We start from the raw sequence: 13,019 nt of genomic DNA on the forward strand, positions 1-13,019 counted from the left end.
TTGCTACAGGATAAATCAAGTCAGGTACCACTGACTTATGGTGGTACCTGACAGACATGAGCGCGACAGATAAATATGAAGCAACACCAGCTTGGATGTAGCCCAGTTTAACAAGATCTGCGTCAGGTCTCCGTAGCCTGTATGTTGGAATGTCGTACGGACTGGAGAAGTGTAGTTGGATGACAACGAAGAGAGGGAAGGTAGTCAGAACTACCTGACTACTTAATCATAGAACTACCAGAAGGCAATATTGACATTTACAAGTACCTGGGGATCCCACAGGCAAATGGGAACCATGAAGAGGCCGCTAGGAAAGCTGCAACCACACAGTGCCTGCTGAGGGTCAGGCAAGTCTTGAGGAGTCAGCTGGTAATAACAAGATCTGGGCTATCAACACCTACGCCCTGCTCGTGATCAGGTACCCTGCTGGAATAATGACATCAAGACCAGGAAGCTTCTGACCATGCTTGAAGGGTTTCACGCCATGTCCAGCACCCTGAGGTGTATGCTAAGCGGAAAGAAGGACGCCAAGGACTGGTGAGTGTCAGCACCACAGTCCAGGATGAAACAACAAACATCCACAAAATACATCAGGGAGATGGCCCCAACCAATCACAGGCAGCAGAAACCCAAGAAAGAGGAGGAACCTTCATGGAAGGATAGGCCCCTGTACCACCGGCAGATAAAGGAAGTGGCTGACATCCAGAAGTCCTACCAGTGGCTGGACAAAGCTGGACTGAAAGACAGCACAGAGGCACTAATCATGGCAGCACGGGAACAAGCTCTGAGCTTGAGCCTTGGGGTCTATCACACCAGGCAAGACCCCAGGCAGGCTGTGTAAAGATGACCCTGAACCAATCCAGCACATAACAGAAGGGTGCAAGATGCTAGCAGGCAGGGCATACATGAAACACCATCACCAAGTGGCCAGGATAGTATACAGAAACATCTGTACCGAGTATGGCCTGGAAGTCCCAAGGTCAAAAGGGTAAACGTGGGATGGTCGAGAATGACGGCGCTAAGATCCAGATACAGACGGACTAAATGGTGGTGGCTAACCAACCGGACAAGGTGGTGGTAGACAAGCAGAAGAAGATGGCGGTAGTGATCGATGTAGCGATACCGAATGACAGCAACATAAGGAAGAAGGAACGCAAGAAGCTTGAGAAGAGAGGGCTTCTGCTGTGTGTATCCACCGATTTTGCTGCTGCAATTTGCCTTTTAGGTATGTGTAAATGTTGGAGTCAGGTATAGATTTTATGTGTATAATGAGTTTGTCATCTGAGGCTGCACATTAAATAGTATTTTCAGCCATGTTGGGAAAATATACTTTTGCATGAATTATGAATACGAGTTCTGTAATTGATCCATCTTAGTGAGATCAACAGCATTTCAAATAACCACAATTTACAGAGGTATGCAGAAGAGGATCTCTGTATGCACAACATGTCAAACTTTGTAGGAGATGGACAACAGCAGCAGAAGACCACAGCGTGTGTCAGTGCTGTCAGCAATAATTTGCACAGACTTAGAAAAACATTGCCTGGTCAGATGAGTCTGAAATTCCACTAAAGCTTTTGGATGGTAGTGAAATCATCAAAGGACATCATGGACATACAGCTGACAAATCTACTGCAACTCTGTAATGCTGCCATGTCAATATTAGAGATGGCACGATACCACTTTTTTATGTCCGATACCGATATCATAAATTTGGATATCGGCCAATACCAATATGAATCCGATATAGTGTGTTTTTTAATCAATAAAACTGTTTTTTTAATATCTTGCTGCATTTTGTATAAGTTCATACTCAAGTTTAAAAACAAAAAAACACTAAAGCTATTCTGTTATACCTGTATGCAAAAAATACACTGCACCCAAAATATTTCATAGTTCAGCAATACTGATCAATCTAATAAACTTAAACCTACTCCATCCTCCCTATTCTGATATTTTAAAGAGTAAGCAACCTAACTAATAGGGTTGCAAACTCCCAGCAAAAAAAAAAAAAAATAGGGAACCACCCCCCACCTCATGATGCTTAATCGACGTAATCAACTTTAATTTGATGCAAGGTGAAAAAAAATGCACAGAACTCAATTATTTTTCAAGAATAATTAAATAGATTCAACATCTTTCTTCAACAGAACTGCAGACTGCACAGATGGTACCTTCCCAAAGGAAAAATTACTATAGCTTACTAGGGTATATTAGACTTAATAGTTACTATATACAGTAATGGACTACTATACATTTTACATCAGATTAAAACTTTGGGTGTAAGATTCAGTGTCAGGGCTCTGTGTGCGGGCAGGCAGAGATGAGGATCCAAATGCAGGACTCGGAAAATGGAATGTAACTCAAAAAACCTCAGCTTTATTGCTGGCAGGAAAACAAACATGAAGTGAGGACGGAACACTGAGACCAAGAACACACAGGCATAAACTGATGGTACGACGCGACACTGAGCATGGGAAAACACAGGGCTTATCTACACAGGGTAGTAACGGGGAAATCGGCAACAGGAGGGAGACACAGCTGGGAGAGATCAGGGCTAACGAGACAGGGGGAACAAAGCTGCACATACTAACATCAGACAGGAACAAGAACCTTCAAAGTAAAACAGGAAACAAAACACACTTTACTAAGATACAGACAGACTTGACACTGACCAAAGGCTACTAAATGATAATCATAATCACAACAGTATCAGATCATAAATCATAATATAGAAAAACAGCAAGATAACTGAAACACCAAGTACCAGAGAAACATAAAGGAAAATCCATGATGCAAAAGTACCAAAACATAATGAACTCAAAATACTGGGTCCAACGGACCCAGAACCGTGACATTCAGATAATTATTTATTAAAAGCTAGATATTCTAAATGAGAATAAGAAAGAAAAGTATGTCTTTGTGCCCCCCTTTTCCCTGTTCATGCCCTATCGGCCCCCCTGGCTAAACTTTGCTAGATCCGCCCCTGCAGTTACCAGTTGTCAGCTTCATAGAAAAGGATCCTGGTGTAGAAAGTAATATTAAATAAATTCTAACAACAGGAGAGAGAGGCAGTCGCTCCATATATCGGTTGTTAAGCTTAATGCTGGAATGCTTTACAAACATTCAGAGATGAACTTACACACTTGCTTTACTTCTCTCTGGGATAACTTTCTCGGAGATAAAATGCTGGTTTGGTAGTGAGGCTCCAGATGCTCAACCAGACCGCTGACAGGTCTTGCACGCCACAGCCGCTCAATCACGTGACGCATACTGCTCCGACGTGCTACGGTTATGAGCCGAGTTATGCCATGTCGCAAGTTTTGTGAGCTGCTTTTGTGATATTTAATGGATCGGATTACATTTTTTATTTCTCTCCAATATCCGATCCAGTAATTTAGGTCAGTATCGGACCGATACCGATACGTAATATCGGATCGGTCAATCTCTAGTCAATATGGTCCAGAATCTCTGATGAATGTTTCCCGCACCTCGTTGTTTCTATGTCATGAAGAATTACAGCAATTCTGAAGGCAAAAAATAATAATTTATGTTATATATTTGGCCCATATTAACTTTATTAAAGGAAAAGAGCTAAGCTAGGTATATGTGTGCATTGTGAATGTGTGAAATTTTAAAGATAACTGTTTTAAAATATGTACTGTGCTCTAGTGGCTACTGTCAAGCTCAGCAGTGCCTGCAGAGCCACAAAGGTGTTTCCCGATTTTCTGGTTTATTACAGAGTCTTATTCACAGGAGACTATTTGAATCACCACAGCAGGGCAAGCACAGGTGTTGCTAATAAGATTAACAATGCCTCTGTTGTATTCAAGCCTCCCAGTAAGTCACATCAGCGTGGCAGTAAGCAAACATGAACAATACCAAGACCTGGGAACAGAGAGAGCTCACTGTAAATCTGCCACCATTAATTTAATATTTACAATACAAAAAGTGTTAGAAAGTGGTGAGCTCACCAGACCTTTGTAGCTGTAATCCCCATATCTCAGCTTGAGGACTGTTGCTTGAGGTTTCATTAGCTCATTCCATAACATGCAAACTTTCAACCAAATTATTGTGGGGTGACAGGTTCCAAAAGGAAGAAGAATGCACCGAAGAAAAACAACGTACTTGCATAAATTAAGTCAAGGTTACTAGTGGGAGCACAAGTCAACTTGTGTTTGTGTATGTACAAATATACGTTCATGAAAATGTCAGCTTCTAACTAATTCAGTGCATATTTTACCCAGTAAAGGCAGAAAAAAGTCAAAGTAGTGAATAATAACAGAGTTGAATTTCATTAGTAAATGGTAAATGGTAAATGGCCTGTATTTATATAGCGCTTTTACTAGTCCCTAAGGACCCCAAAGCGCTTTACATATCCAGTCATCCACCCATTCACACACACATTCACACACACATTCACACACTAGTGGCTTCAACAATGCACTAGCACAAATACAATTAACCCTGTGCTATCCACACAAGTCACTTCATTACAAAGTAATTGAGAACCAGTCCAAGAAAGCTTTTTGCACACACTTTCATTAATTTTTATAGTTGTAAGCTAGAAACAAAAGTCATCAGGGAAAGGCCAGTTAAGCTGGACAAAAACCTCTTTGAGAGATTTATTAGAGTTTTATTGTTGCATGAGTATATCATGATGTGCCTAGTGTATGAGTGCACTCTCACAAAACAATGAGATGTCATTCAGTACTGATAAACACTTTTGCATTGGAGAATAATGGGTCTTTTCACTGTGTCAAGTTGCTTATAGTGTCTATTGTGCTTTTTAAATATATCAATGGTTTCAGATGTTGTTTTTGCATTGCAGTGGATATCAATTAATATTCAAGGCATCCTGTTCGGAGTACACATCCATCATGGTCCACATGCAGGCATTTTGCTGAAGTCCCTATGGATTCATTGTCCTTCTAAGTACCCTTGGGTGCAGTCAAAAACAATATGGCAATCATCATTTCTGCATTAGCATTCTGATGCTGAGAAACATATCAGTGGCTGTATTCATCGCAGTATAGGCCATCTGGTGCCTCACACAGAAGAAGCATCATGCTAATATACAAGAAATCAGTCAATCAACAAACTCATATACCCATATAATGGCACAACATAGGCAAATAAGCCCACCAAAACCAAAGTGAATAGTGCTGCTGTTAGAAAACGTGATTTTTTTTCACACATCTAAAACTTACTAAATCCATCTTAGCGCTTTCCTCATCTGAAATAAACTTTAAAGACATGCTTACAGGGAATTGTATTGTAATTCACCATGTATAAAATATTAACATAGACCTGTCTTAGTGTATCTGACAAGGTAAAAGCAAATGGGATGTCCTAAAAGACACAGTTGTACCATTCTGGAGTATCAAAGACTAAAATGCATGATTAATGCCTGTCAGAACAAAGTGCTCACAGAAAGGTGCAATGGACTGTTAATACAGTGTGCTTAGGCGTAAAACTTTCCCAATGGTTGTGTGGAAGGCATTTTACGAAGTTTTGTCATGAACTGGATTACAAACTTTAAACAATTTTAAAAAAAAGTTGTTTTTGTTTGAAAGGTCATAACCGTTAAAATATTATTAAATCTGATTCTTACAATTTGCAGTAACTGTCAAATCTTACTTACATTTCATTACTACCATTATGCACAGTGTAACCATGTCCACTATGTGCAGACTGGATGGCCTGGCTGAATTTGGTATAAAGTAATACATTTAACAGTGAAGCAGCTCTTATACTGTTTTGATTTTTATTTCAAAGAAATATGTCTTTATTTGGTCTTGCTACTCAGGGCCTGTGTGACTGCGGTAAATGCTATTAGTGTTAATCCACGTCAAAAATACTATAAATACCTCAGGGTGTGTTACAAAAGGACTGTGATATTTCCTTATTTGCTTCTAAGTGACTCAAGCTTCACTATTAATGTCACTTCATTCATAGCTCCTTAAAATGGACCTCTTAGTCTTTCCCCTACTATCTTTTTGCACACACAAAAGCTTATGGACCTAAAAATATCAAGCTTTTGGGCAATTATCATTTTTTGTAAGTTTGCCTCCAGAGATGGGCAGTAACGTGTTACTGTTATCTGATTACTTTTTTCAAGTAACGAGTAATGTAAGGGATTACTATTGCAAAAAGGGTAATTAGATTACTGTTACTTTCCCGTAAGCACGCGGCGTTACTGCGTTACTAAAACCGTGATTTTTTTTTTGCGAGAGTGTCTCATGATAATGACGTAAGCGAGTGCGACGTTCTTGGCAACAGCTGTGTGCAGATCAACAATGGATAATATATCAGTGCGGGACAGAGTATGAGCTTGCAGCATTTAAAGCGTGGAAGTACTGACCTTACTTTGATTCTGTAAAAAGTGACAAAAACATTAGCGTCCGTTGTTCACTGCTTGGGAAGAAAACTTATTTTTACAGCGAAAAAAACCCAACAGAACGCTACCACGTAATGGGAAATTCACAAACAAACTCGCGGATTCTTCCACTGACCGCTGCGGCACACCAGCACCAGGGCAAACATCCGCCTGCTATACAGGTGAATATAGAGCAACAGGACCTCTGAGTCTTTGATATTTTCTGCTGTGTTTTACTTGCATCTATTTGAAAGAGTGAGTGTAAACACAAAAAAATATTTAATTTTATGTGCTGGAATGTGCAGAAAATAGGTTTAAATGTTAAACAAATTTCTTCCAGTCAGAGAATGTTGCATATAATTACATTTTTGCTTGATGCATAAAGTTAAAAGATTAAAACTAATAAAACAAGTTTTAAAAAGAGACTTTTCCCATTTGATTACATTTTGTATGATGGATTATGCAGAAAAAGTAGAATTGGGCTGAAAGATCTATCACTTTATCACCTACTCAGGTTGTAAATCGTGTTTTTAAAAAGTAACTAAGTAATTAATTACTTTTGAAAATAAGTAATCAGTACTTTCTTTAGATGTTCTTCCAGGCCTTTAATGCTACCATCTTCAGTTGTTATTTGTTTGTAAGTCTGTCTTTGTTCAGGTTTGTCTTCAGTAACTGAAAAGCATGCTCTATTGCAGGGTGTCCAACTCCAGGCCTCAAGGGCCGGTGTCCTGCAGGTTTGAGATATCACCCTGGGTCAACACATCTGAATCAAATGATTAGTTCATTACCAGGCTTGTGGAGAACTTCAAGACATGTTGAGGAGGTAATTTAACTATTTAAATAAGCTGTGTTGGATCAAGGACACATCTAAAACCTGCAGGACACTGGCCTTTGAGGCCTGGAGTTCGACACCTGTGGACTATATAAATTAATATTTCTAAGATTACAAAATGCAGTATTTAGTTTTAGTTCATGGTGAGCCCCACAAACTACAGCACCAAAACACAGCAAAACATTAGTGCAACATCCAATACTTTCTTCACAATTGGCTCAAATGGGCTTGAAATGAAGTCATTTGGATCCCTAGCCTTTCAAACACACACCTGTCTGCAGGAGATGATTTGAAGGGGTTTTTAAGTCCGCCTCCCATTTGGCATATAATGATAACAAGTACCTTCAATCTTGCTGCAACTGTACAAAAAAAAAACGCTAGGAAAACGGAACTGTAATGAGAAGACTGACGGATAGTGTAATCCAGGCCGGTTGTCCTAACAAAAAAGGTTAATAGCTTAAGTGTTTGAAGCTCTTAAGGGGAGAAAAACTGACCTGCCACAGACTGTCTGGGGCAGCCCACAGCCTAACTCAATTTCCTTGCAGGTGATCAGAATAGGATTGGATCAAGTTAACCTGATGCAGGTCAAGAGAAGAGCCAGCATCTGGAAGCAGAGGTGGGTCATGACATTAGAGCCAGCCTATATGGCAAACCAGAATTGTTTGGGTCTTCTTTTGAAATGCAATTACTGTTTTGAATCAAAATTACTGATCCCTGATATTCCAGCTCTTTGTTCACCATGAGTGAGTCTGCAGAAAGCGTCCAATAAAAAGAAGGCCTTTAGTGGTCAGAATGACTCTTCATACAGTGAGAGAGTGTGGTGATTAAGAAGAGAAATGATAAGGGGCTAATGTCCTGCTAGACATTAGCCCTCTTTAGAATTAGCACATATATATTGCAGCACACTGTAGAAGAGATATTTTGTTCTTAATGATTATTGGAGTCCCCCATTGTCTGCAGTTTTTAATGATATTTTATCTTTCTTGACAAATTCTGTCACAACTGAGGACATGATGACATTTCTAATTTACTGAAAGATATAAAACCTTTGATTGCTGAATAGTTCACTGCATATATCTAATACCAGACTGTGAGCCTGCGTGCCTTAAAGGTATGACACTGCACCGCAGTATTTAACTTTTTTCCCCCAATGAATTCGCAAGGACAGACAAAAAGAAATAAAAGCAAATACATCTGCAAACCAAGTGAGCATTTGCAATCTGACTCTGGAAATTGCTGGAAATGTTTTTGCACGCTACCACTGTTGAAGAAAAACATAACACCCATCCACAGTAAGCAATATTGCTCCCCTCTCTTTGATAGTTTTGCAGCTAATAGGATTATGCAAGAAGAGGCTGCATGTGATGGAAAGGTGGGGAGACTTCCACGATTTATAAGCCTGACAGGGACAATTAAGAGGGCACGCTCACTGGGCTATTACTCAACATGCACAAAATGAAAACACTGCCTTTCATTTACATCAATGAAGCCATGAGGAGAGCAAGTGGAAGTGTAGCTGGAAAGAAATACTCTTTGTTTCAAACTAGGGAGCCCATTAAAAGCAAGCGAGCCTCTGCATTTATGTTTTGAATGATAAATTCAAGCATTTTTGTCACAGACATAGCACTTTTCCCTTGTGTAGTATCCTAATAATTGTCTCTTGACACAGATTGAATGCTGCAACATGCTACAAGTATAGATGGCTGCATTTCTGTTGCTCTTTATTATCTGAATGTGTGTAACTGTCATGTGGTAGAGTGGACCACAAGTGATAGAATGATACTTAACATGACAAAATACAGGATTGTATTGTTGTCTTTACACAGCACAGATCCTGAGATTGGGCATGGGTAAAGGCTTTCAATGTCAATACAAAATAAAGAGAATGATAATGTCAGTTTTACAGCAACAGACGAAAATAACACGAGGTGATCAGTATCCACACCGATTTGTTTAAGAGGAGCCTGTATCCACATCCATTATCATCCTTCCTATATAACCTATCCTGGCACTTCCATGTAAGAAATTGCAGGTAGATAAAAGTATACAAACAGGACAGCACAGCAAGAGGCAATTAGAGCAGCTGCAGCATCTCTAGGATGGCCTGATGGGTCACGTGTGAGTGCAGCAACGAGGGACTTCAAGAATCTCCCATCCCCACATCTGCTGAATAAATGAAGAGATCTCTCCAAAAAGCACAATATTCGTTGACAACTGATCAGGGTGGTGGAGAGGCATGCATATATATGTCTTTGCTCGTGGAATAGATAGAAAGGTGGGTAGCGTGCAGCTCACTATGACAGGCTGTGTTAACAGTATGCACACAGACTGAGGCATAAACATTAGGGTGATCAGAGCAAAATTAAAATTTTTATACACTATCTGGAGAAAATGGATGTCTCACCCATACTGTTTTTCTTTAATCCCACTCCCACAGCCCCTGCAGGATTTGGGGCTATTACCACCCGCTCTTGCAAAAACACCATCCGTTCCCCTTGATCCTGTCTAGATTTTCACCACTGCTATTTTTGATAGTTTTGTATAAAAGCAATCCAACAAGAAATACCGTTTATATGTAGCCTTTATGAATTTCTTTAATCTGAGACAATCATGGTTCAGTTACTCAAATGTTTAGCAAGCCAGTTTTATAATATATAAGGAAAATGGATGTATTGCTTTGACAACCAGGCAAGTTGCATTTAAATGCATGTCTGTCCAGACTCATATAGTGAAGACCCTGCAGGGATTTAATAGGTGGGCATCAAAGATTAATGACACAGTCATGTGAAGTGCATTTACCATTTCCCCTTTTCTTTTCCTAGGTATTGTGGCAGAATAATGGAAAAGTATTGATGATATTCAAGAAAAGTTAACCCTCACTCAGTCAATTTATTGGTGGGATTTTCTGATACGTGGCCTACTTATTTATATTTATTTCTTTTAAGTCAAGTCAGCTTTGTTTGTTTAGACATCAAGTGCCGGCCAAAGTGCTAAACAGAAGGCCAATGTAGACACAATAAAAGAAAGAATTTTAATAAATGAGATCATACACATACATATACATATATGCACATATATACGTTATCTAATAAGATAAAAAAAAACAAATCAAAAGAAGTAAGACAGAATTGCCCCCAAAAAGTGGCCTAAAAGTAAATAAATAAACATTTATTTATTTATTTTGTGTTATTGCTTTCAGGTTCATGTGAACGTGGTAGCGGGTCATGAAACATTCTGTGTAGTCTTGTTGCCGTGCATGTGTGTTGTTATCATTCTGCTCAAGTAACAAATTGTTTCCCATGTAATACTTAGAAAATCAATAATATGTTATTTTCACATTTTTGTACAGTCAGCCATGCTAACGCCTTCTTTTATGAATAGCACTTTTGGTTTGTGGGCTGGGATTGGGGTTAATTGAGTTGCATGTACACTGTACTATAGAAGGATGAAAAGCACCTAGAGAGGTGGAATTATGCTTGGAGCGAACAGGGATGAAAGTAGGTAGAGAATATATGTGCCGGAAAATACAGGACAACTGAATTTTGCCAACAGGCGAAGCCATCTACAGCAAATGGGGGTGTGAGAAAGAGAGAAAAGACATGGTGGCACGGATGGAGACTAACTGATGAATTAAAACAGAAGGGCTCCAGCAAGAGTGAAAAGGGAGGTTTATAAGACAATAGTGAGATCAGCTATGTATACAAGTACTGCTAATGAAAAGGCATGAGCCACAGCTACAGGCAGGGCAGTGAAAGATGCTCAGATTTGTGTTGGGAATGACAAAGATGGACAGAAACAGGAATCAGTATTGCACACCTTGGACTGCTAAGGGAAGAAGTAAGAGAGGTGAGCTTGATTTGGGTTCTGGGCATACTTTTAAAAGGATGTTGAAGGCCAGGCTACCAGTAAATTGAAGAATGGGAATGTCAAAGAGGAGGGAAGACATTTAAATTTTTTGATTCACAGAAGATGCAGAGGACAAGCTAGAAATAGAAGTGGATAATCCTCTGTGGTCACCCCCTAAAGATGTTTAACAGCTCTGAACATCCATGCTACTGTGACCTGACATGACCAGCAAACCTAAGAAATACAGGATCACACAGCCTGTGATAGACTCTCTTACTTTACAGCACTTGAAAGCTTTTCCTCTACCCCTGCGTCTGATTGGACCAACACACTCTTGTTGATCTTTAAATAGATTTGAAGCTTGATTCCTTCCCCAGCCTTATTTCCTCAGAAATAAGTGAAACATGTACAACCTCCAAACACCCCATTACACGGCAGTAGCTGAGGTCATGTAACCACCTGAAAAGGTCAGAGTTTCTGCATCCACTTAATTTTACAACCACAAGAGGTGCCTCACTGCCCAAACCCTGACCTTTTCCCAAATCTAACCAATTTTATTTTCAGTGCCTGAAGCGCCAAACAACAACTGAGAACGAAAGTATTAAAATGAGCTGAATACTGAAGTCAGCCATATTAAAAACTGTGATCCAACACAGTACATGTCCTAGAGTCCTAGAGTTTGATCCACTTTGTCGCTACATCCTCTTCTTTTGTTGCTGCACATTAAGCAGGGAATTTGCGTACCCATCACAACAAAGTTCCATGACAATGTCAATGAAAAATTCACTTTTTATTGGCATTATTTACCTGGTGCGAACATCTAATTTTAACACATTACTTTCCACTTTTCACCTCTTCACACAGCATTATATTGTGATGGTTTGTTAAAAGTGTCATTTCATGTATTTCTTTGAGATCAGTTGAGCTTTCCAATGCTGGACTGTTTCCAACCATTTCTGCAACATTTTCTTTAACCAGGAATCTGACATTTATACCTCCATCATGCAGTGATGGGTCTTCAGTTGTCAGGAGCCACAGTTTGAACCCCTCTCTCTTTGTCTGTCTTTTATTATTTGTTACACAGCTATTTCTGTTCCTTGTGCTGGGGAAAACAGACTCCCTGAATGTGTGCACCATTATCCCTGGATTTAAATTATATCTCTCCCTACCTCTAATGACCAGCTTTTTACATTGCCTTTGAGTTCTGCCATTATCTGCATTATTTCCAAATCCATGCAAGCATTGTTAACGGGAGCAGTTAGTAGGAATCACTGGCATTTGCTGTGCTGTACCTGCCACAAGCTGAGCCTAGCCATTATCTGTTTGGTAGCTTTCTCTCCTCAGAGGCCTTTCACATACTCTTACATTTTAACAGTATGCAATCAAATTATCTCCATGCTGCCCAGTTTTTTTCACTGGGGCATATTAATAATCACTTATTTTGATTTGAATGTCCAGCATTTATTTTCTCAAAGCAAGATTTTCCCATCTAAATAAACAGATTTGATCAATCAGACCACTACATTTGGCAACAAGTGTGCTCATAGTTCAAAATGTGCATCAGTACTGAATATAGTCTTAGAATCAAGCTGGCGTGTCTTTGTTTGATTCTCAGTGTTTGTGCTACTTCCTGTTTTATTTTGGTAGTCCTTGTCACATGTGCATTTTGTTCAGTTTTGCTTCCCCTGACTTGTTATGTCTAATTTGTTCCTGTTGTGTTCCCATGTGGTTCCACTTCTCTAATCTCCCCTCAGTGTATATACTGTCTCTGTTTTCCTCTGCCCTTTGCCAAAATGTTTGTTTATCTATGCTTGTGTTTTCTTCGGGTTTCATGGGCTCTGTTACTAGCTTTTCTCAGTTTATGTTCTCTGTTATGTTTTCTTTGTCAAATAATTGAAAAATTAAAAATCAGCCTTATTAAATGGCTCACTTTCCACCTCCCAGCTTCACTGAGTCTGCACA

The sequence above is a fragment of the Astatotilapia calliptera genome, chromosome 13, assembly GCF_900246225.1.
Source record: "Astatotilapia calliptera chromosome 13, fAstCal1.2, whole genome shotgun sequence".
Classification (NCBI taxonomy): domain Eukaryota; kingdom Metazoa; phylum Chordata; class Actinopteri; order Cichliformes; family Cichlidae; genus Astatotilapia; species Astatotilapia calliptera.